This window comes from Stegodyphus dumicola, chromosome 7, assembly GCF_044657685.1.
Source record: "Stegodyphus dumicola isolate Sdum_Otavi_A_Nest chromosome 7, ASM4465768v1".
NCBI lineage: Eukaryota > Metazoa > Arthropoda > Arachnida > Araneae > Eresidae > Stegodyphus > Stegodyphus dumicola.
This window is the reverse complement of record NC_140774.1, coordinates 186,828,829-186,855,736: the sequence shown is the minus strand read 5'-3', so window position 1 is coordinate 186,855,736 and position 26,908 is coordinate 186,828,829. Positions and strand designations below refer to the sequence as shown.

Genomic DNA, 26,908 nt, shown 5'->3' with positions numbered 1-26,908 from the left:
TTCCCGTTTCATTATATGATTTTTAAAAATTTTTGTATATCGTCTATATTAGAAGGATATTCACACTTCATTTGTAATTCATATGTAACGAATTTTCATCCGACTGATTAAAATGTTTCCTTCCTAGGAATATAGATGACAAAGGTCTTTACGCATCACGTTGTCTTAAATGGCTGTATATAACACTTCCTTTCTTGCCCTAATTATTAATATAATTCTTCCTATCAGATATGCATATAAATTACTTCGCAGATTAATTAGTCCTATTGTTCAACGAAATGGTTTCATGGCCCTTGCGCGATAACATAGCCATTCTACAAATACACGTGATCAACTTCCAAAGGTAAACACTTATCAAACATGCACAACTTTGTCTCGTAATGAAGTTTGCGAAATGAACACATGACATAATTTAGGCGAGAAAGCAATCCTCTACTGAAATCTGTAAAACGGTATGAATGAAGCAGATATTTTGCAATGTAAGTGGAGTACTACTACAGTTGTGGCCTACTTAGCATTCAGAAGTAATTTGTATATCCTAAGCATTTTCTAAGTTGTTTGGAAATAGTATCTCTTAGCTTGCTCTTAACAAATCAGTAATTGGGGTACTATGGATAGTTTTGAAGTTGCAAGAGCTGTTATGCATCTGATAATCCACTATTTTGGCCTCCCAACCGGTATAGTAACCTGATTGCGGTACTTGATTGCGGTACAGATGGACCGGGTTGGAATCCCGGAGAAGGCATGATTGTAACTGTACCAACAACGTTAAAAGATCCTCCAGGTGGAGCTTGTATCTCAAAGCCATAACCATCTAAAGGCCGCAAGAATATTATGTAAGAATATTTTTTTCAAGTGGCACTCCTATACAAGGAGTAGGAAGTGTGGTCTGGTGTGGTGTATTTAATTATGGCAAAGCACACTAGGGCTATCTGCCTAAAGGGAGGGGTGCCTTCGTGGAGGACTTTCTAAGGGAAACTGACTCGTATACACGTTACACATGGGGAAAACCACGAAAACACCCATGCAGCCAGCCCGTTCGCGGGACTCGAACCTCGGACCGAACTACCAGTGTTCAGCGACTTTACCGCTCGGCCGCTGGTGGGCCCAAGGAGTAGGAAGAATGATTATCTAATTTTCATGACATTAAACCTGCTTTTGAAGAATATCTATTGCGTAATAAGGGTAATGCAGATAAATATTTGTCATTTGCAAAATTACTTCTATGCTACTGGAGTAATTTTACATGGTTTTCTTCTTAGATACATTTCCTGTATGTAATGAAAAACACAACAATAGACAGAACAATAATTCATTTCATTAAATTGTGCACTAGCTAAAAAAGAATTAGTGATGTAATCGAAATACATTTAAGTAATGTTAGAAGCACAACCTCAGAAAAGAGCGCCTCGAATGTTGATAATTATTGAGGAAAAACAATATATCGCTTTCATTTCTAGAGACACAGTCGGTTTCCTTGCTGACAAATAAATAGCCTTAATTCAATGCACGAAATCTGGACATTTTTTGAAACCCTAACTTTTGGCGTTCCTATTTTTAAATAAATATGTTTTCATATCTTAAACCAAATTACTTTAATTTAGAAAATAAATACAAACGTTTGAGACATTCTTACTCACAACCAGTGACCAAAAGGTTATTATAAGACAATTTAATGTTGACAATTCCAACTCAATTCCCCAAATGCAACTTGAATACGAGCCAGTTTCCCTTACAAAATCCTCAACGAAAGCACGCCTTCCGTTAGATGATCCTGTTGTGCTTTTCCCTAATCAAATAACCTAATCGCTAGTATTATTCTAGATACTTCTACTGTTATGAAAGTCATTATGCATATATTATTATATATACCAAGAAGACATTTATTGCCGTATTATACATCTTAATAAAGTATATTTTCAGGGAGGTGATTAGCTGTAACCAACCATGATCTACAAAAGCGCATCATCATCATTCATCGTGTTTATTACCACGAAAATTATGTTTTCAATTTCAACTAAAGTGTAAACATAGAATGTGCTATATTTCCACTTCTACAGTTCTTAAACAACTGTTCCCCCTTCACCGTAAAGTACGGATCGTCATGTAACCTTCAGGAGCTTACCAAAACTGATTTTCCTACGAAAAAAACAGTTGTAATATCTTTTGTTATCATGTAATAGGCTGTGCAAGAACTATTGATTTGATTGATTGATTGATTTTTTTACGACAAAGCACGCCAGGGCTATCTGCCTCAGGGGAGAGATGCCTTCGCGGAGGACTTTCTAAGGGGAAACACTAGCTCGTATAACGTTACACATGGAGAAAAACACGAAAATGCCCATGCTGCCAGCTTGTTCCTCTAGAGTTGAACCGAACCCACCAGCGGCCGAGCGGTAAAGTCGCTGAACACTGGTAGTTCGGTCGGAGGTTCGAATCCCGCGAACTGGCTGGCTGCATGGGTATTTTCATGATTTTCCCCATGTGTAACGTGTATACGAGGCAGTTTCCCTTAGAAAGTCCTCCACGAAGGCATCCTTCCCCTTAAGCAGATAGCCCTCGAGGCTTTGCCGTAATTAAATAACCTAACCTAACCTAACCTAACCTAGAGACGAACCCAGGTCGGAACTACTAGTGTTCAGCTACTAAACCGTTGGTAGGCCACACAGGAGCTAGAAAGCATGACTTAAATTATAAGATACTTAAGCATATTAAAGGGGGACTAAAAACAAATTAAAGCAAATGCTGCTCAAGACCAAAGAGCCTGAAACTTTCTTCTGCTCCTTTTATTATTTGTTACTGAGAGACTGAAATTACAGTCGAAATTTCATAAAAATTTCAAAGTCTTTCATTTTATCAAATCTTAATAGCAATCTCAAAGAAATTCGGATAGGATGGAATAATTTCGAGCTGAAGGATCAAACTTACAAAGAAAAGCATACATTAACGTAATATACAATTATTTCAACGAGAGAAAATTTTCCTCCGATCTATTAAAAATTTGATTTACCGAAGTTCCAATCCATATTGTTTACCATCTTACTAATTCTTATCCTTATCTTACCAATTCTTTTTATTCTAGATATATCAACATTTCATGCTAACATTTTAACAAACCTTCGATTTTCATTAAAAAAATTGCTTCTTCCGAAAGAAGAAAAAAGAGGGATTTCCAGCCAAATATTGCAACCGTGCCAAAAGTAAAAGCGCTCGCAGTTTAAACGCGTACTTTTGTATAAGAGAGAATGAAGATTTCTTTTATTTGTATAGCTCTATTCGATTTAAAGGAGGGAAGGTAAAAAGTAAAAGTGCAAAGAGAATAATAATGATGCAAATTTAAATAGGAAAAAAAGAATATTCCATGGAATTTTTTCCTTTCTCATTTTTTTCCCAGCAGTGAGTGACGTACTTGTTACTTGCATTTGTATTTTCTATTTTATTCTCACTCAAGAACAAGTTTTTCTTTACCGAAGGCAGGGGAAACCCAAAGATGTAAAGGGGTGGAATTGGCATTAAAAACAGTAGGGGAAATTTTTATCCAAGCTTTTTTTACTCTTTTATTTACCCTCAAGAGCAAACTTAGGAACAGTAATTGCATCAAAAGTGACGGGATGTCAAGATCTGTGACGTCATTGTTACGTTAAATGACTTTCGTTCGAAGAAAATCTCGAAGAATTTAAAAAGGCATCTGATCTTTTTTTTTTTTTTTTTTTTTTTTCTTATTGTTTTGATTTGTATTCAAATATGCATCAAGGAATGACGGTTTAGTCTAATTACGACGGACTTTTATACAAATCTTGTTGTCACAGAATAAAAATGATGTTTTTACGTCAGTCGCAATTCACATCAATGTAAAGCTGTCATCAGTAAATTGAAGTTTTGTTCCTGATTGAAAATAAATTGCTTTAAAATAAATAGCTTCCTTCTATTGTTTTATCATGTAGATCTAATGGTGAAAAAAAAATGCGTAATGAAGTTAAGTTTTTTTTAGTTTACGTTGTTAGCAACTTTTCAAAAGAATTTTTGAGGAAATTTGACAAATTCTCTTCAGGTTTTGTTTGGGTTTTAATATTTTTGATCTTATAAAGCCTATTTTTCACAAATTTATGGTTGCGGGGAACGGAAAGCTTAAAAAGCATTGCCATTCGATATGTCAGCTTACTGAAGTCCTAAGCTGTAATATTTTGAACTATTTGCTATCTATCCCTATTTTTAGAAACTTAAAAATATTTAAACTTTACTTTACTACTGTTAAATTTTTTCAAGTTAACTCGCTAGTCAAGTCATAGTTAACTGAACAGTTGATCAGAATTTTTAAATTTAACTCCCAAAGCTCTTAAAAATTCTAATTATGCCTATTGCATTTTTTATATACATACTAAAGTCTTGTAACTTATAACAGCAGTAATTTTGAAGCACTTTCATTTAATGCACAAAGTTCAGTACAAACTTCCTAAGAATACAAAATAATCTTTTTTGTGTAATAACCTGCCACATGATGCATTTTATAATATTTAACATATTTGTCAGTTTCTGAAATCTTTCTATTTTGCTTTTACTGTGTACCGTAAATATGTGGCTAACTAATTAAATTTTAAATAGAGTAACATGATTTCATGTTCTCCTGCTATGTGGAATTCAAAACTTGAACAACTACTTTACAAAAATCGATCTTAATGTCAAGTGATTACGTACTGATCGAGGCAGGAAAAGTGATAAATATGCAATACCCTCGCCAGAATTCGAATCGATTGCTAGGCGGACGTGCTTCCACGAAAGAACGCTGTAAAGAAGGAGAAAAGATGCTTTATAAACTTAAAAAAATTAGTTTGTGTTCTCGTTAACTAAGGGCTGTTGCATGTTTTATTACATTAACGAACTTAAATATATGTTAAGAAAAGTTACATTTTTTCAAAGCAAATGGATGGGACATTTCTCTAATTAGAGTTATATACAATAATTTCTAAAAAAAAAAAAAAAAAAAACTTTAAATTTAGACTTACAGCGCTATTTTTAGGACAGATAAGATGAAGTTCCCAAATGAAATAGAAAAAAATAAGAGGTTATAGTGAATTAAATTTAGAAGTTTGCTTTTATATTTTTTATCTTGTGTGTATATATATATATATATATACAAAATTTATTACTACAGTTTGTCCAACCACTTTGGGAATATCGCGACATGAACTCAATGTGTTAATTTCAAATCGGCAATAATTATTTGATTATACTGAATGAAACATTTTTATTTTTGTTCTTACACGAATCAGAATATGTGAATGTAACACTATTTCTCTTGCTGACTTTAAATATTTAATTAGAATTTTCTTATCACACAAAGAATTTTATGACACGTAGTTAAAATTTACACAAGTAAATATAACATCACAGCCTTAAAAGAGAGACCACTAAAATTATGCTTAACGATCCCAAAAAGACTTAGGGACAAAAGAACAAGATAAAGGATTTAAACAGCAAGAAACAAGTGTGTCTATGTGTATCAACCAAGAAAGCAAATGACCTAAAAGATGACAGTACACAAACGTTTGCAGCACATGGCCTGTGATGTATTTCTGTTTATATGAATAAAATGATGTTTCAAAGAACAACCAAAATTAAGCCATTATCAAATTAAATGTATCAAAATAAATTACCGCTATTTTTGTGAAACCTTAAGGAAAGGGGGGTCATGTAAATAGGATATTTTTAGGAATTTATTTATAAAAACGAAAAGGTTTATTAAATATTTATAAAAGTATCGCATTACTGATAAAAAATGCTAAGAGTTCCCCACCACATGGTGCAGTTTTACAGTAATTATATGAAGTCAAATATCGAAAAGTTTTTTTTTATCAAAATATGATCTTGTTTTGGTCATCTTGTTTGATCTTGTTTATGATCTTGTAAATATGATCTTGTTTGGATCAAAATATGATCTTGTATGATCTTGGCCATCTGAGGGGTAAGAATAGAAAATTATAAATTCGGGACATTTTAAACAATTAATTTATATTTTGACAAAATATTGTCATAAATAATTTTTATTGTTGATTTTTAATTGAATTTATGTTCAAGATGTGGTCAATAAGTTGAAGGCTATCTGTATGAAATTTACAGTCGATCAGTCAATTAAATTTGAGCTAGGTTGCACCACACGCGAAAAAAATGTGTCTTCAGAAAAACACGTTTTAAGCTTTCGATACGAAAACTAATAGACAAGTAATGATTAAGAACATATACTACTACAGTAAGACCCCGCTTAACGCGGGGGATACGTTCCAGCGAAGTAGAGCGTAATGCGAAACAGCGCTAAGCGAGGCTATCTTAACATGTAAATAATGGGGTTAGGGGAAGACGGATAAAAAATGGTTAGGCATTAAATTTAATAATGTTTTTTTTAATAAAAATAAAATCAAACATTTATTTCTTACAAAAATAAAAACAATATAAACGCATATACTTTTAAAAACAAATAAAATTCTCAGTCAGATCATTCAGTCTATTCTGGGTTTCCAATTTTCTGCCTTTTTGTCAAGAAGGCATTATGATAGATTGGCTTAATGGCATATTGCTTTCAATTTCGTCGTCAATCCATATAGACAGTCGTTTTCCCATTTCCTCTATAATGTTATTTCTAGAACGGGTAATTCTAGTTGCAGAGCTTGACGTAGTTGCAGTTGCCGATGACAGTATTTTTTCTTTATTCTTAAGAATTGTCCTTATTGTTGAAGTTGCCAAAATCAATGCAGCGCTAATTTGAGATTGACGTTCACCAGAATCTAATCGTCTAATCACTTGCATTTGAGTTTCCAGTGAAATGCTTTTTCTGGTTGCTTTCTTTCCTTGTTTTTTATTATCACCCATGATAAAAACTAAAGATCATAATATTTGTCACTGTATTATTAATCGTTATAGTATTATATATCAAATTTAAACTTACAATAATGTCAACAAATGTTGTTTCAAATGATAAAAAGCAAGAAACACAACTACACTGTTTCGGATATGTTATTTGGAAACCTAGCGCTGCGCACAATTTCGGAGAATCCCCGGGTTGAAATAAAAGAGCGCTAAACCGAAACAGCGTTAAGCGGGGTCTTACTGTACCTGAGCTTAATCTTGCAATGCCAAGGACACACATATATGCTTTCCTGCCCTGCTTGAAAGGCAAAAGTGTTTCCGGCCGCGCTTCGTATACCTGCCATCGATGTCACTCGGAGTATGTCATTTTATTGAATCTGTGAGGAATTCTAAGGCTCAAATCGAGTTTGCAATATTAAAAATGCATTCTTTTTATGCTCAGTGAATTTTATAAGTAATTAAAAAAGTGTCAACGAATTCGATTCTACATAACTTTCCCCCTTAAACTAGTTAATTATCTATATTAAAGACTAATTTGTTAACACGTTGAGCGCCACGTCCGCCATCTGTGGCTGACACTACACTTTCCGTTTAGGCCACGTCGACCGCCACTGGCTGACAGCGTGTAACATGATATATAACTATAAAATTTACTCTATTTTATGGAAGTACAGAAAATTTATTTAAAATTTACTTAATTTTGATTCATTACAGGACTAATGGATTTCATTGAAACACGGTAAACATAAAAACGGTTCGCTATTACAAAATGTGACAGCTCTCTTAGTCTTTTTTTCTGCCCATTACTCTACCAGCTTCTGTTGCATTATCATAACATAATTTACAGTATTTCCGTACTTCAGAGGTGTTTTCCCGGTTTCCTTTAGAGTTTATGTTGTGGTTTTTTAGATATTCTTGCATTTCTGTTCGATGGAATGTTTTCTTTTTCACAACTTGTAAGGGATAGCGCTATATCTTTCCGGAATTCAGTAATGCTAATTTTCTGCTTCGTAATATCTTTGTATAGAATGTAACTATTTACAAAACAGACTTGGCGCGTAACGTGTTGAATGAATGCCTGTAGGAATCCGTTCCCGAACGTAAACTATTTTCTGCTGCGATAAGAATCACTGGCTCTACAATACTAGCGCTTTTAAGTGGCGCGCGTGGCCTTGAACGGGATCAACGTGTTAATCAGGGTATTTATTGTAAAGGCTGAAATCTGAAACTACTATAAAGTTATCTGAAGTCACGAAATAAAAGAAGCATTTTGCATTTGGGAAAGCGTAAAAAGTCAGAAACTTATTTCTAAATAAGGAATTTTTTTTTTCCATTGGCAGATTGTGAACAATTACAAATGTAACCCAGTCCATTAATCTATACAAAATGTGGTGGTTTCTTTATTATGGACGCACCTAATAGGTGGGCCACCATCACCTCTCCTATGAAGGGACGGACAGTTACAACCGTGCCTTCTCCTGGATTCGAACCCAGGCCCTTCGGCATCGCAGTCAGCTTCCCTGACTACCATACTGACTGGGCGGCCTAAATAAGGAAATATGTTTACAGAAATTTCTCGAGTCCTGTAGAAAGAGAATTAATCCCCCAATAATAATAATAGTGATGTTTTATAGTTAATGATACGAAAACGCGAGAGATTACTTGTTTTTATATTTCACTTCAATTTCACACTTTTTTCCTTGCTTATCAAAAATTGTAAGCGATGAAAGTGATGATTTCTTAGAAAAATTATATAAGGAAAGATATACAAAATATTGGAGACAAAACATGCTTTCTAAGTTCTACTGGCTGTCAACAGAAATACTCATAGGCCATGTGCTACAAAAGTTTGTCTACTGTCCTACTGTCATCTTTTAGGTCATTTACGTTCTTGGTTCTACACATAGACACACTTGTTTCTTAATGTTTAATTCCAGAAGTCTTTTTGGGATCGTTAAGCATCGTTAGTGGTCTTTCTTTTAATGCTCTGATGTTATATTTACTTGTATAAATTTTAACTATGTGTCATAAAATTCTTTGTGTGATAAAAAAACTCTAATTAAATATTTAAAGTCAACAAGAGAAATAGTGTTACATTCACATATTCTGATTCGTGTAAGAACAAAAATAAAAAATGTTTCATTCAGTATAATCAAATGTTTATTGCTGATTTGAAATTAACACATTGAGTTCATGTCGCGATATTCCCAAAGTGGTTGGACAAACTGCAGTAATAAATTTTGTATATATATATTCTTGTCAATGCTATGAATGAAATAGGATTCTGAAAAAGATTGCAAGTACGTGCAATATGTGGCCTGACCTTCATCTGCTATGCTGAATGTTAGAATTTTGAGATATACACTTTTTATTTAGTTATCTTACTACCACCGTCCGTCCATTGACGTAATTTATATCTGCATAATATTTCTAAATTTTCAACCAAAGGAAAATCAATGAAAATTTTCCGAAAACTTAAAAACTATGTCACTATATTTTGCTAAAGTTAGAAACAAAATTCCGCATAAATGCTTAGAAGTAACTTATTTTAAATTTAGCATAAAATTCAAAAAATGTGCTTGTTTATTAGTAAACGAGAAAAAAATTAAATGAGAGTAAATATTTTCTTGCTGCAACGGCCCTACCAGTGGCCGAGTGGTTGATACAGCTAAATACTGGTAGTTTGACTCAGTTTGAGTTCACCGGACTGGCTGCATTATTGGTTTTCGTGATTGTCCTCCATACGTTTTGTTCAGAAAGTCCTCCATGAAGGCATCCCTCCTCTTAGGTTTGGTTTACTTAATTACAGGAAAGCACACTAAGGCTTTTTGCCTAAGGGGAGGGATGCCTTCATGGAGGACTTTCTAAGGGAAACTGGCTCGTATACACGTTACATATGGGGAAGGCCACGAAAACGCCTGTGCAGCCAGCCCGTTCGCGGGATTTGAACCTCGGACCGAACTAGCAGTGTTCAGCAACTTTACCGCTCGGCCGCTGGTGAGCCCCTCCTCTTAGGAAAATAGCCCTAGTGGCGTTGTTATATTTGAGTAGCCTAACCTATATTGCGTCAGCGTAGGAGAATCTTAATGTCCATAGACCAAATTTCAAAGAAACGGGAAATGACATAAAAATTTTTTCGAAGATGTCAGATTCCCCAGTTGTGTAATAGCTTCCAAAATAGTAAAATTTGTATATTTTTCTCATACAATAATAATGTTCATTTTACTATTAATATATATATATATATATATATATGAATTATTAGAATGAACAATAGAGCTATTTTATATTAGAATGAGCATTTATTATATATAAAATATTCGCATTTACCATTTTCCAAATTACCTATTAATTGCCAGAGAGTTTTGGTACTACATATCGAAGGTAAGAAAAATCATAAAGACAGAGCATACGGGAAACAAAAGCATATTTTAATTAGAATCCTACAGTTAAGTCTTCTAAAAACTAATGTTTAATGTGTTAAAATTATATTTTGCTTTTGCATAATATTAATGAAACTTCCAAGCAATCAATTAAAATTATTACAGCGTAAACAAAATATAAACTGTAAACAAGCAGTTTCACAGGCTCTCGTAAAATATTTCCGGTGAAAATACTAGCCGTTTCTAAAAGAAAAGAAACTAAAATCTCATTTATTACATTAATTCAGATCAAGGCCTCGTGGGATGCATTATTTCTTTCTAAATCTTTCAAATGGCCTTCAGAGTCCTATGAACTTGTAATGCAAAGTAAGATATTATTTCACCTACAGTTCTAGAATGTTTTATTTCTCGAATATTTTAAGAGGAAGAGCTACTGCACTTCTAGATTATGCGGAATATTATGTTACGCCTCGTCTCTTATTTCTACGCGTAAGAATGCGAATGAATAAACTGCAGGTGATGAGAATATTATAATTATTAGGCGGAAACAAATGCTGCTACTTGAAAGATAAAATTAGCAAGTAATCATTAGTATTTTTTTTTTTTTATACTTATAAAAATTTTAGCATGAGTGTACAACCAAGGTAAAACAGATTATGGATGAAATCGTCATGAATATTTTATAAATCTTCACGTACATTTTACCTAATGAAAAGGATAAATTTTTGTAAATTGTTATGCATTTTTTATTAAGACTTAAAATAGCTTCTTTGACTGAAATGTGACAACCACCGTTAGATTTAGCTACAGTAATAAGGAAGTTATATTAGGTATATAGAAAGTGGTCATAAAAAACTTCACCGCTCTATGAACCCCTAACGCTATATCCATACAAACAATCTAAATGAAATTTCAGATGTCGTTAACTGAAGGTATGCGCTCGAAATTGTGATGATTTAAAACAATAGAGCTCTTATAGTTACGGTTACAGCAAAAAAATATCGAAAATTTTCGAATGGCAACACTCAGTTATTTCCTGCGCAAATTAATCAATGCACAGGAAAACCATAAATGGCGTAGGAACGATATACGTACGTATGATAGAAATTGCTGTCTAAAACATTTGCAAAGAAGAGCATTGTAAAAGACCAATGAGAATACAACAAAGAAGGCGGAAAAATTTTTATCTAAACTTTTATTTATTTATTTTTATCACTAACCTTTATTATTATTATATATTATGTATTTATTTATTATTAAGCATCCCTTTCTTCCCACTTACGTCACATACAATTAAACAGAAAAATCGTAAAAAAGCAGCATAGCAGCATATGTTTAAAATTTCCGATGCAGTGTTAAGGGTTGGCATGTATTTTTCTATCTTTTCTCAGTTCATCATATTAGTGTTAAGTTTTCTTAGTAAGATGGCTTACAATTTTTTTTGGTACTTACGTATTAACGCAACCAGGCCAAAATTCGCATAAATCGCCAAATTTGGCGATCCTACTTACGGCAACCTTATGTTAATTTATTAAAGCGAGGTGTGCGTAGTTCGTAGATTCGTTCGTTGCCTACATTGTGCCATTCGTAGATGTTTTTTTAAGTTAAAACATGTCGCTGTGTACATGGATTCTTGTCTATATTTCGAACTTTATTCTTAAAATGTCTCCAAAAACTACGTTTTGAACACACGATTTAAGCTAAAAATCCGAAACAAAAACAAAAAATTTAGATAGCAAAAACGTAAAGTTTCTAACCAAAAATATTTGACAAGAATCCATGTACACAGCGACATGTTTTAACTTAAAAAAACATCTACGAATGGCACAATGTAGGCAACGAACGAATCTACGAACTACGCACACCTCGCTTTAATAAATTAACATAAAGTTGCCGTAAGTAGGGTAAACAAAATAATTAAAAAACTGTATTAAAAATTATCTGTAATTAATAAAAGTACATTTTCTTTCTATTCATACTTTTTTACTCAAACTTACAAATCGCGCCAACCTGGTTGCGATAATACGTAAGTACCTTTTTTTGTCTTATTATTATTACTAACTTCTTGTTGTTAACTTTATTTATTAAATATCACGTTCTTCACACTTGCATAAAATTCAAATGAGCAGCAAGATCAGAAAACATATAAAAACGGCATATCTTTAGAATTAGTGTGTTACGGCAAAGCTTTAGAATCTTTAGAATTATAAATGGCATATCTTAGAGTTTTAGAGGTTACCGTACATATTTTTATGTTCGCTATATTATTTGGGTAGAGTAGACTTTAAGGTACCCCTTGTATTGTGGCGAAGTTGTTTGATTTATCGCCAAGTTGTTGTTTCATTTATGGTAGCCTGAGTAGTTGAATGTCATGGAAACCCTATTGTGACGTAATCGGGTGCATGATTCTGGGAAAGTTTGAATCATGGGACGGAGTTTTGTAAGCGTTTTTTGTGGTGTGTGTTGGTTTGATTCTTTACTCGAAAATCATGGTAAGTGAATATTTGCTTTTGGTAGTGCTTAAATGTATAACATGTTTTTCTTTTTTTATGTTATTTTATTGTTTGGTTTAAAATGTATTTTATTGAGGTTATGTATTTTTTGTTTGCCTATATTGTAGAATTTGGTGCTTCTTTGACTTTTTAAGTGAAAATATATCGATGTGTACATGGACAAAGTAAAGGGAGGGCGCAATGTAAGTTTGTGCAATTCGAGGATTTTTTTTTAAGTGAAAATAGTGACTTTTTTTTTTAAGTGACTTTTACATGGATAAAGTAAAAGGAGTGCGCAATGCCATTTTTGTGCAATTCGGGGATTTTTTTTAAGTGAAAATAAGTCGATGTGTACATGGATACCAAGTTTGTGCAATTGTTTGTCTTGTTATTTTGGCTTTGTGTAGCGGCGGGCGCAAAAATCGCCGCTTCGCAAGCCAAAGCGAGTCAAAGAATTGCACAAATTCGGTATCCATGTGCCGCCAAAAATCGCCAAGTTTCGCCAAGGGGTACCCTAAACTATAGTTTTACCTATTATTTCTTTAAAAACTAGCCGCTTGTGCAGCTTGCCCTGAAATAGTTATTATAAAAAAGAAAAGAAGTATATAACGATTTTAGGGAATCCAAAATAATGTAATTTCATAAAAACACTGAATATTTCTAGTTAGACACATCATGACTTTAATAGATCTTTATTTAAATCAATCACATTAAAAAGTAGAAAAAAATGTTAAGAACTGTGTTTATTGGTTTTAAATCACTTAGTTTATTACTCAGTAGTCTTGCAGACTAAATTGGAGAGTATCGTAGGCTTTGTTAATTAAATTAAATGATAAATAAGGTAATTTTCCCGGAAAGCAAAACTCTGGCGCGCTGAGTATAAAATGTTTTATTTCAGACAAGTGCTGCAACTGCTCCCTTTAAGACTGTTGAGTTTGTTAATCAAAAATTCAATAAATTTTTACAAAATATGAAATAAATAATAGAACAAGTTCGCAATTCAAATTCGGTATCCAGGTGCACCTGTTCGGACGGAGGACTATGCTATTCAATATTTGATGGCTCTAGGTACAGTCTTCTTTTCAAAATGCAAGGAACATATAAACAATCATGCAGATTCTTCATTATTTGACTTTTTTGAAAATAATACAGGATGATAACCTTTGGTGGCAGCAAATAAAAAAGTGAATCAGCCATTTAAAATGAACCCGCATTTGTAATGATACTCCGCAAAATCCCGTTTGGAGACTAATCGCCTCTTTTTTTGCTAAAAAAATATCTATTTGGCAGGAAATGTTTAAAAATGCAGTGAGTTACGGAAATTAAAGAGGAAAGAATAATTCATTTACGTAAGTCTATTAGATCGCTGTTCAGTTGGTTAATCAATAACGCATCAGGACAAATTATCAATCCTAGTAGACGTTATCATTCCACAGCATTAAAAATTGATAACGTATCTTTCAAATTGATACAATGCATCACTGAATAAGAAACCGAGTATAATGGTAAAATAGTTGGGATAATTTTAAGTTAATATTCTTGTTTGCATACATCAATAGACACTGAAAAGTCTTTGTAAAGAAACGAAAATTGCCTGAAATATTTTCAGCAAGCTCGGAAAGAACATTTACATAGCGTACAACGAAAGTTTTGAGATTTTTCAGAGTTTGTGAGATTTGAATACTTAATCTAGGTATCCTTTTGATTTACATTTTAAGTGTAAACTATATGTCGCAACTTCCATGCTGAAAATCGTTTTTAACCTGATACTGGCGATGTATGTTAAAGGCAATAGTTATCTCGAGGTAACCATGCCATTGAGTAGGAACGTTGTTCAGACATCGAATTTTTATGTTTTAAAAGTAAATTAAATATGAAGGAGATGAGTCAAATACTACTGGCAGGAAATTCCTGCTGTGAAATCGTTCGTGAATAAAAATCGCCCTATCACACATATGCTGATAAAGGATAGGCAATTTTTTTTTTTTATTCTTCATGATTGCTTTGGTTTCGGCAAGAAATTCTCCATTTTTCACTGGTGAGCATAAATAGAGTTGTGGACTGGTGCAGACTTTAATAAAATATTATATTAATGACAAAATGTCGTAGTAAGTCAGAAATCATTAAATTTGACAAAATGATAAAACGTTGTCAACGTTCACGGAAAAATAATCGACAATTAAATGTTTTGTTACTAAAACGTCACCTATAGAAATGAGAAAAACAATCAGCAAGGCATGTAATGATTTTGTATCCTCGATTTCGGCCTACCGAGCTTTCAATGATTTTGTTGACTTTTATTTTAAACACTGTTAATGATTTCTTTATGCATTTTTATACTTTTGTATTTACTTGTGTTTTTTTTTCATTGTTATGATTTCATTGTATTGTTGAAAACTGATGATATTACTTACTATTCTGCCTTTTTCACTTACGATTTGTAAGTCTCGTGTGATACTTTGTGGTGCACGAGGATTTCTTTTTCTTTAAATAAAATAAAAAAAAAAAAAAAAATCTGAAATGTTTCAGATTTTAAATTACGTCCAAAGGGGCGTTTTTTAACATTTTGTGTGTTACCTTTCTTCGCACTTAAACCATAAGATCCAGTGCAACAGCAATATCGCAAAATAGTTTTAAAACGAGCATATCTTTAGAATTTCCGATGCAGAGACTCACGCGCTGGAGATAAAAATGTTTTTTCTGCACAACGTTGCCATTGCTCGCTTTGAAATCCTTGAGGTTGTTAATCAAAAATTCGTCAAAGTTTTAAAAAATAGGAAATCGATCATAAAACAAATTTCAAATTTCAAATTTGGTCTTCCACATGCTCATATTCGTTGGAGGATTACGTTATTCAAAATTCGATGACTCTATGTACCGTTATTTTATCACAATACGAGAAATATACATACATTTAGGCAGATTTTTCATTATTTAATTTCTTCAAATATAATGCAGGACTCTAACATTTTGTGGCAACAGTTTGAAAAGTGAGCCGACGTTTATGAGTCCGACGCAAAATGCCAAAACGAAACTAATAGTCCTTCGGGATTCAAATCCCTTTGGACTAAAAAAAAAAAAAAAAAAAAAAAATCTGAAATGTTTCAGATTTTAAATTACGTCCAATGGGGCGTTTTTTTAACGTTTTGAGTGTTACCTTTATTTATTAAATATCATGTTCTTTGCACTTAAACCATAAAATTCAGTTCAAGAGTAATATCGCAAAATAATGTTAAATTAAGCATATCTTTAGAATTTCCGATATACACAGTCTCGCGAGCTGGAGATAAAAGTATTTTTTTTTCTATATAACGTTGCCATTTCTCGCTTTTAAAGCATCGAGTTTGTAAATCAAAAATTCGTTAAAGTTTTACAAAATATAAAATCTATAATAAAACAAATTCCAAATTTGGGATTTCAGATGCCCATATTCGCAGTAGGATTTCGTCATTCAAAATTCGATGGCTCTATGTGCCATTGTTTTATCACAATGCGAGAAATAGACAATCATTTATGCAGATTTTTCATTATTTAATTTCTTCAAATATAATGCAGGACTCTAACATTTTGTGGCAACAGTTTGAAAAGTGAACCGACGTTTATGAGTCCGACGCAAAATCGCAAAACGAAAACAATAGTCCTTCAGGGACAAAGCCCCTTTGGACTAAAAAAAAAAAGGCATAAACGAAGAAAATTAGCATCTTTTTGTACAAAAAGCAACGAGCATTTAATTGCGAAGCTTAAGCCTCAAAGTATCTTCTCAGCGGAATAGTATACAAGAGCTTCTTACCATAGTACTTAGACAAAGTTTCGAAATGGGACTTATAAACTGGTCTTTGCGGATTGCATTTGCATCATAACAACGCCCTGGCGCCCATAACTGAAAGAAATTCGAAAGTTTTGCAATACAAGGTAGTAGATAGTGGAAAAAAGCGCACCCCATGCTCTGCTCCTTTGATGAGGTTGAGAGATAAGCTGACAGAAAATTCATCACCAGATAAAGCACTGATGGTTTTAGAAGTACCTGATTTCTTTTAGAAGTGCAAACTTCTAAAATGTATCAGGCAATATCAATGCTCTGATTATCTTAAATGATTTTAGCGTATGGCAGTGGGAGTAAAGTGTTCTGACGAAGGCCTCCAAAAAGTGTGATAAATTGTTTTAATTTTAAAGGTTTTCTTTCTTGACAATCTCATACCTTTAAAATCACGTACGGACTTGTAAAAGTAGAAATAATTCTTTGACTAGAAACGTTTCCTTGTCAAAAATTAACTCACAGAAAAAATCAGAAGTTTCTAAAACAAAAGTGAGAATATGTAGTGAGCAAAGTACTGCAATATGGAATAAGGTTAACTCTACAACAAACACCGTCTTTAGTTCTGTTTATTGTTAACTTAACGTTAACAATAAACAGAACCAGAGCCGACAAATGCTCCACAAAGCCGGGCAAGGGTGAGGCGAATGAGGTACTTTTCTCAGGTGAATGGTTAAGAAAGGCGCCAACTTTGCTGCGAAAGTTTAGAAATGCATTTAAAAAATAAATTATGATTATTAACTTTCAGTACTGAAACGTATCGAGGAACATCGATTTGAAGTAGCACTAAAAAAAAGAGCACTGTAAAAAGAGCATTTGGAGATTCACAAAATTTTCCTGTATTTTCGTGCAAATTTTTGTAATTTATGAGAAAATAGCAGTGTACATGGATAAAGTCAAGAGTGTGCGCAATGCCATTTTTGTGCAATTCTGGAATTTTTTTTTTAAGTAAAAATAAGTCGACGTGTACATGGTTATGGCGAATACGGTTTTCAATCAGTGTTAAAAGCAATAGCCAAAAGATTTCCACCGAAAAAATAATTCTGCAACTTATTCAAATTCGAAACCGGAAGGGTTTAATTGCTATTTTATATTTTAAAACAAAATAATATAAAAAACTGTTTTAAAAATTATCTGTAATTAATAAATGTACATTTTCTTTCTATTCATACTTTTTTACTCAAACTTACAAATAGCGCCAACCTGGTTGCGATAATCCTTAAGTACCGCACATTCAAACAATAAAAAGCGTGCTATATTCTTCAGCACCTGCAAACAAAACTTTTTACGCTTAATAGAGGGGTTAACCTCTGAAGAATGGGTTGGCTGCATGAAAGATTTCGTGGCTACCCTTTAAAAGGAAATAACTAAATTAAATAAATAACTTCAGGAATTCTTGCAAATTAGAAATTCATCTTACCATTTATTTACGTTACACATATACAATTGTTGCTTGTATTCTAGTAAAAAAGATTAATCTGATGATCATGAATAATCCGATGATTACGAATTAAATACGGAATAAAATAAATTGGGAATAAAATAAATAATAAACTAAAATAAATTGTGAATAAAATAAATAACAAAATAAAAACAATATTATGAATTAATGCAAAATTACTACACACATCATCATTGGTGAGTTTGATAAGTTTCACTGTATTTCTTGCTACGTCGGCTGTTTGATGTAATTACCAAAGAAAGGGATAAATTGTATGACATAATTTCTCACTTCTGTCGGCGATTATGTATAATTCTCAAAAGATGTGTGTAGTTTTGAACGATTTTTCGATAATTTTTAAAATGTAGTTCATAAATTCGATAAACATGATAAAATCTTCCATCTTGACATGTTTTCTGTCGAAGAGTGTATTAAATAAATATTAATTAACAAGAATGGATTAAGACACAATAACACGCCGAATAAATACTGATTCAGAAGTCAAACAACAAAAATCAGCGTTAATTCACAAAATTTTCACAGGACTAGTTTCAATGGTTTTACCGAACCATCATCTTCAGCTGCAAAACCGCAAATGAACAAGATAGGAAATAATGTTTAGATAAGATAAGAAAGCCTGGACAAGAATAAGCAAGTGGCGCCATCTGTTGGTGAAACCAGAACTAAAACATAATTTCTCTAAAAGCCGAAGGCAAATTTGGATTGGAATTAGGATCGTTAACTAGAACAGAAAGATTTTTATGAATGTGAAATGCCTCTAGAAAATCCAGTTCTCCAATGGAAGATGTTTTTTGAATAATTTTGGCGGCAGAAAAATTGAAAGTGTCACTTTCGGACCAACAATGTTGAGCAACAGAAGACTTCTGTGTTTCCTTTTTTCTAACATATGCCTCATGTTCTTTGACGCGAAATTTTAAGGCTCTCTTAGTTTGGCCAATGTAAATTAAACCGCACTGGCAAGGAATCCTATAAATACCCCAGGAATTCATATCCGGAATGGAGTCCTTGAGTATAGATGTTGGAATTTTATTGATGGGAAAGTAAACAACCCGAAAGTTAAATTTCTGCAAAATATGTGCAACTTTATAGCTAATTGATGGAAAGAAGGGAATGACAACAGAATTTTTATAATCTCCTAAAATAAGAGTGTGGCTTTTAGTGTGTTGAGATGAGAATTTTTTAACTGCTTGATTAATAATGTTGGGTGAAAAGCCCCTGTCAATAGCTATTGCTTTTAAATAATTTAGTTCTTCATCAAGGGCTAGTTTGGAGGAGCAAACTTGAAGAGCACGGAAAACATAGGAATAAAATGAAGCTAACTTTTGTTTAGTCGGATGACATGATTTAAAGTGTGGTGGAAGGCAAACCGATGAAGGTTTACGGTAAACTGTAGTACTGAAGTTGGATGTGTTACGTGTGACCAGAATGTCGAGAAACGGAAGAGAATTGCAAGTCTCAAGTTCAAAAGTGAACTGAATAGCAGGATCAATAGAATTCATTGTTGAAAGAACTCTATTTAAATCATCTTTATTACCTTCAAACAGGGTAAAAGTATCGTCTACGTAGCGGAACCATGCCGGGAAGTTTAAAGTTTCAAACAATTTTGATTCATAATAATGCATGTAGATATCAGCCAGGATGGGACTGAGGGGGCTTCCCATGGCTAATCCCTCAGTTTGCTTGTAATATTTATTTTGGAAAACAAAATGTGTTTGTTTCAAACAGAGTTGAGTGAGAGAAATTAGCTCATTAATTTCGATGCAAGAGAAATGAAATTCGCGAAGTCTGGTTTCTAGACATCTTAATGCACCCTCCACTGGGACATTGGTGAATAATGATTTTACATCAAAAGAAACCATGAGTAAATTACGAGGAGAAATGTTTTTAACCTTTTTTACAAACTTTATTGAATTTTTTATGGTGTAAATGTTATTGTCTAATAGAGTGGAAAATCTAGAAACTAAATATTTAGCTAATGGATACGAGGCAGTACCTAAATTTGATACAATAGGGCGGAAAGGAATACCACGTTTATGAATTTTGGGAAGAGCATATAATCTGGCACAATTCGCAACAGATGGGATAAGCGAATGTTTTAAGTTGCTTGATTTGCGAAGATTTGATCGCAGTTTTTATTTTGGATAAGTCCGAAGGTGAAGGATCTTTAGGGATCGGATTATATGGTCCTTCGTTTAAGAGTTTAGTGACACCATCGATGTAAGTGTTCTTATCCATGACGACTATCTGGCCACCTTTGTCGGCCTTTGAAATGACAATATCCGGGTTAGAATGAATCTCGCGCATTGTAGCTCTTTCTCTCGCAGTTAGATTTGGTTTCAAAGGTTTATTATTGAATTTCACATTATGAGCGATAAGATGCCTAATCATTTCTTTCTGTGAATCTGAAACTTTACTGAACTTGAAAGCTTTTTCGACAGGAGCCAAAATCTTTGGAATCGAGGGTTTACAGGTTTGTGAGAAGTTAAAATTATATTTTAGAATTCTCTCTTGTTCTTCTGAAAGACTAACATTAGAAATATTAACTACTGGTTTGATGTTTACAATGGGAAGATTTTTTGAACTACTTGAACTGGAAGACTGTAAAAGAAGTTTTTCGAATTTAACTGCAAGGGTGTTTTTATGACGGTTAACTGCATTCTCCGTTCTAGACCAAGACTTTTGTTCAAGGGCAGTGAATTTTGGATATGTTTTAGCGAGTTCCAGATTAAGCTTATAGAGTTCATGTTCAATTTTGGACAATTGTTGACGTGTATCCCTTATCACGGACCGAAGTAAGGCAAGTTTGCAATTTAACAGAATTCTTGAAACGCGACTCGAAGGTTTTTGATTAGATTTGATTTGAATAAAATTGGGGATCAATTTTTTACATTTACATTTAAGTAAAAAGTCAAGAATATTCAGGAATTTTTGCCGTTTCAGGCGTAATTTAGTGAAACGATTAACGGATGAAGGCATGATAAACAATGCAGAAAATCAAACTAAATTAACTGAGCAATAATAAAGTACACACAAAATAGCAGAAAAATCCCTCACTGAAATGAATAGAAAACAAAATGTTTGTAAGCAAAATGCATGAAATTAGACAAGCAAAGCACAATATCCAAATGTACAAAACATAAACATAACTTGAAAATTGCAAAAATGTACTCACCGAAACTCCTACAATCACAAAATGGCGGCCACACCACGTGCAAAAAAGAAAGCAAAATGTAAGCCTGTTTGGGGCTTCTATAATTAAGACACAATAACACGCCGAATAAATACTGATTCAGAAGTCAAACAACAAAAATCAGCGTTAATTCACAAAATTTTCACAGGACTAGTTTCGATGGTTTTACCGAACCATCATCTTCAGCTGCAAAACCGCAAATGAACAAGATAGGAAATAATGTTTAGATAAGATAAGAAAGCCTGGACAAGAATAAATCTAACTGCGAGAGAAAGAGCTACAATGCGCGAGATTCATTCTAACCCGGATATTGTCATTTCAAAGGCCGACAAAGGTGGCCAGATAGTCGTCATGGATAAGAACACTTACATCGATGGTGTCACTAAACTCTTAAACGAAGGACCATATAATCCGATCCCTAAAGATCCTTCACCTTCGGACTTATCCAAAATAAAAACTGCGATCAAATCTTCGCAAATCATTTCAAGCAACTTAAAACATTCGCTTATCCCATCTGTTGCGAATTGTGCCAGATTATATGCTCTTCCCAAAATTCATAAAAATGGTATTCCTTTCCGCCCTATTGTATCAAATTTAGGTACTGCCTCGTATCCATTAGCTAAATATTTAGTTTCTAGATTTTCCACTCTATTAGACAATAACATTTACACCATAAAAAATTCAATAGAGTTTGTAAAAAAGGTTAAAAACATTTCTCCTCGTAATTTACTCATGGTTTCATTTGATGTAAAATCATTATTCACCAATGTCCCAGTGGAGGGTGCATTAAGATGTCTAGAAACCAGACTTCGCGAATTTCATTTCTCTTGCATCGAAATTGATGAGCTAATTTCTCTCACTCAACTCTGTTTGAAACAAACACATTTTGTTTTCCAAAATAAATATTACAAGCAAACTGAGGGATTAGCCATGGGAAGCCCCCTCAGTCCCATCCTGGCTGATATCTACATGCATTATTATGAATCAAAATTGTTTGAAACTTTAAACTTCCCGGCATGGTTCCGCTACGTAGACGATACTTTTACCCTGTTTGAAGGTAATAAAGATGATTTAAATAGAGTTCTTTCAACAATGAATTCTATTGATCCTGCTATTCAGTTCACTTTTGAACTTGAGACTTGCAATTCTCTTCCGTTTCTCGACATTCTGGTCACACGTAACACATCCAACTTCAGTACTACAGTTTACCGTAAACCTTCATCGGTTTGCCTTCCACCACACTTTAAATCATGTCATCCGACTAAACAAAAGTTAGCTTCATTTTATTCCTATGTTTTCCGTGCTCTTCAAGTTTGCTCCTCCAAACTAGCCCTTGATGAAGAACTAAATTATTTAAAAGCAATAGCTATTGACAGGGGCTTTTCACCCAACATTATTAATCAAGCAGTTAAAAAATTCTCATCTCAACACACTAAAAGCCACATTCTTATTTTAGGAGATTATAAAAATTCTGTTGTCATTCCCTTCTTTCCATCAATTAGCTATAAAGTTGCACATATTTTGCAGAAATTTAACTTTCGGGTTGTTTACTCTCCCATCAATAAAATTCCAACTTCTATACTCAAGGACCCCATTCCGGATATGAATTCCTGGGGTATTTATAGGATTCCTTGCCAATGCGGTTTAATTTACATTGGCCAAACTAAGAGAGCCTTAAAATTTCGCGTCAAAGAACATGAGGCATATGTTAGAAAAAAGGAAACACAGAAGTCTTCTGTTGCTCAACATTGTTGGTCCGAAAATCACACTTTCAATTTTTCTGCTGCCAAAATTATTCAAAAAACATCTTCCATTGGAGAACTGGATTTTCTAGAGGCATTTCACATTCATAAAAATCTTTCTGTTCTAGTTAACGATCCTAATTCCAATTCAAATTTGCCTTCGGCTTTTAGAGAAATTATGTTTTAGTTCTGGTTTCGCCAACAGATGGCGCCACTTGCTTATTCTTGTCCAGGCTTTCTTATCTTATCTAAACATTATTTCCTATCTTGTTCATTTGCGGTTTTGCAGCTGAAGATGATGGTTCGGTAAAACCATCGAAACTAGTCCTGTGAAAATTTTGTGAATTAACGCTGATTTTTGTTGTTTGACTTCTGAATCAAGAATGGATTATTTATCAAATTTCATTCTCGATTTGCAATTCTGCATAATGGTCGTAAGATTTCATTATTTAAGTATAGTTTGCAATAGTTACTATAGTGAAATAGCGAGCGCGCCACTAATAAATGTGATTTATTCGAAATGTATATGAAATAAATTTATTAAACTCAAAGAAGAATAGTTATTACCAGATTAAATATTTTTATCATAATATATTTAGGTTGATCCAGAAGTTTCGGGCCCGGCATCTAAAATTGTTTGGTAATAAAGTTTTTTGCGCAAATGTACTAAATATGTAAACTTGAAAGTTGTCTTCTGAATAAGTTATGCGCTGATTATACCTGAAATGATTAAAAATGAGTATCGTTCTGCAGTTGCATTATTCACTAAATAAGATCTTAATCTCTGAAAAACAACGGTTGAATCATTAATACAGAGGCTGTTCACACATTTTTTAGACGATGTATATTGTATTCACAAAACTAAATTACATAAAATTCTTGTGTTTTAACTGTTCTGTTTGACATCCCTTATTCTGAACTATCTTTCGACACCGCAATTTCCAGTATAATAATGCCTTTTGAAGTGGCAGAAGAGGTATTCTATCCCATTTCTTCCGAACAGCTTTCCAGAGTCCTGTTAGGGTTTTGGGACTGCGTTTGGATAATGCGGTTTTTAAAAGTACGAAAGCACAAAAATCTATAGGTGACACATCGGGAGATTTAGTAGGGATATCGGTGAGGGGTATGGCCTTGATACCAGTTTTTTGTTCCATTTCTTTTAGGAAATTTACAGTGGATTTTGATGTGTGACTGCTAGCTTTGTCCTGATGGAGTCTCACGAATGGATGGCACTGCGGGTAAAGCGACGGTATTTGATTCAGAAAAATTGGCGATAAAAATATATTCCTGATAGTATTTGGAGTTAATCTTGACATTTTTTTGCACTCTTTATTTTTAACTTGCCATTATAAGAAAAACCAGCAACAATTTTGAATCCCTTAGAAAAACTTTCTTTCGATTCTTTGATCCATGTACTTAAATTTGTTTCTGCCTTTTTCTGATAATAAATGGCTCTTTTTTTTTGTTACAATCATTTAAATACACCCATGCTTCATCTATTGTGACAATTGTTTTCCATTTTCCTTTGGATAAGTGTTTCTCATATAGAATTCTCCAGCGTGTCCTGCGTTGAGCGATATGCTTTGGAAGAAGACGATGCACATTGCGTTTTTTCTCTTTCTTTAAGATTTAAATCAACGTTTATCATTTTGTTTACAGTGGACACCGAGCATTGTAATGATTTTGCAAATGTCCTTTGACTAGGGGGATTTTCTTTTAACATTAAACAACGTACCTTTGCAATAGTCGAAGATGTCCGTTTTTTCCTTGTGTGCTTGTTTGGAATTTTTGTCCCACTCGAGGCTCCAATTTGACGTTTGTTTCCTTTCTTGTTGATTATATTACCTATCGACACTTTAGATATCCCAAAACCATGACTCTCGCATCGTTTTTGAATAACTGAGTATGCATATTTCTCTTCGGAAAGAGCGTAAATGTAGCCTTTGAACCACTGCTTTGTTAAATTCGCCATTTTGAATAAAAACAAAAGTTTCAAGCCACAGACGATAATTTGGACTTTAAAAAACATAGTACAATTGCAATTACTTCTTTTGCAGCAAACGAGTTTTTATTACCGCTTACCAAACTCGTCTAAAAAATGCGGGAACAGCCTCTGTAGGATGATTCTTCTCCTTCCTATTGCACATTGAAAGAGATAAAACAATTTCACACGGGTCAAGAATTCATATAAAATGATAACACTTGTGCAGTGACAAGTGTCATCCTCAACATTGTAGAAGATAAGTTGGAAAGTTTGCTTGCACTTAATATTGGCAAGAGTGCAGTGAATTCCGGTTACCGGAACTAATGTGGGAGAAGACATTTTGAATAACTGTTTTGATTTTCCTGTTACATCACTGCAAATATTTTCGGTAATCAAAGATAGAAACGTACAGCATTAATAATTTGAAGCAAAAGTATGCATTATAATGTATTTATGTACATGTGTATGCGAAAATTAACATCTTATTATGGGCTTTTTCCAAGTAAAATTTCCGAATTTTAATATTCTCCGTTTCTCTCTCTATATTGTTTAACAATGTGCATAAAAAATAATTCTGGCAAGAATTTTTAAATATCACAGTTTCCGAGTTATATGAAATCATTATTATATCATGGCAACCATTGTCACTCACTATTACATCATATTAAGAACTGAAAAGAAACTTCGAATACACTTAAAATTCTCAGAAATATTCTGACTTCTTTTGATGATATATTCTCTACCCTTCCCATTTATGAGATTTATGCGTTTTTATGCTGGGTTATTCTTTCTCTTTTGTTTTTAATAAAATATCTGATGTGTACACCACATGACTTCCTTGTACGGAATATTAAATTATACGCATTTTTTCTTGCATTTCATTTAAACTTATTGGATTGTATTAAATCTATTTCGCCGACAGCGCATAAACCACAATAGAATAAATACATTCTTTAAAATTCACTCTACTATTTGTTTATCATAACGACACTCTGGCGATAGATTCACTTAACAATATTTATATTTCGTTCATATTATAACTCATAATGCACAAAATTTATATCATTTAAAGAATAGAATTATCTAATCGTTGCCACATGTTCTATTCAAATACTATAATAAAGCTAGAATAATGTATAAAAGAAATTAAGCAAACAAAACAAAAAAAGAAACAGTTTTTCACAGACGATTCAGTATTTCTCATTCAATTAATTCAGGTCTCACTTCGCGAGAAGGCAAAAATACATAAAAACTCAAAATATCTATATTAAAAATTACGAAGTAAATCTTAAACACTTATTTCCTCGAAAAAATTCCAGAAAGGATTAAGCATGATTTAATTCGCAATAATAAATGAAGGCGTTATCTTTGTTGTTGCGAAGCTAAGTTTCTCTAGATTGGCAACAAATCCACTAGTCTGCTGTTTCAAATGTAAGCAATCAATGGCCGCCATAAAAAAAAAAAGAGACTTAGCAGCACTTAAACAACTTTAAAATTGGTGATAATTCTAAAAATGTTGCAAACAGATTTACTAAAGGCATAAAAACCTTAACCGGAAGATAAAAACAACATAATTCAATCATTTTTAAAGCAAAATATGTACAATTTACAAACATATAAGAGTAAAGAAACTGAGATCACCGAGCCGGGTAACAGAGTGAATATATATATAAATATATTTATATACGTTTGGTGCAGCCGATTGCAACCAAAATACGACATGCACATCTACATGTTATAGCAGTCCTATATACAAAATTTCAACGTTCTGAGGCTACTCGTTTTTGAGTTATGCGAGATATGTACGTACGTGCGTACAGACGCCACAAAAAATTATCTTCAAAATGAATTTTAAAGCAGTTTTATAAGTTTTTTTTTAGGAAACGAGTCTTTTATTCTGTCCTTACGTACATATGTCACGCAAAAACATCGTTAAATTGCATTCGATAGCGGTCAAAATGGATGTTTTCGTTGAAATAT

At 33.1% G+C, this 26,908-nt stretch overlaps 1 long non-coding RNA gene across 4 annotated transcripts in view; it reads left to right on the top strand.

Annotated features, from left to right (window-relative positions):
* LOC118197308 (uncharacterized) overlaps window positions 1-26,908 on the top strand; it is a 397,612-nt gene that overhangs the window by 7,167 nt on the left and 363,537 nt on the right. Inside the window, exon 1 of one of the 4 annotated variants that reach the window (XR_015042266.1) lies at window positions 11,936-12,270. The exons of the other annotated variants lie outside the window; for them this stretch is intronic. This is a non-coding gene — a long non-coding RNA (uncharacterized LOC118197308). Of the gene's footprint in view, window positions 1-11,935; window positions 12,271-26,908 lie in introns of those variants that run through there. 4 annotated transcript variants of the gene reach the window in all.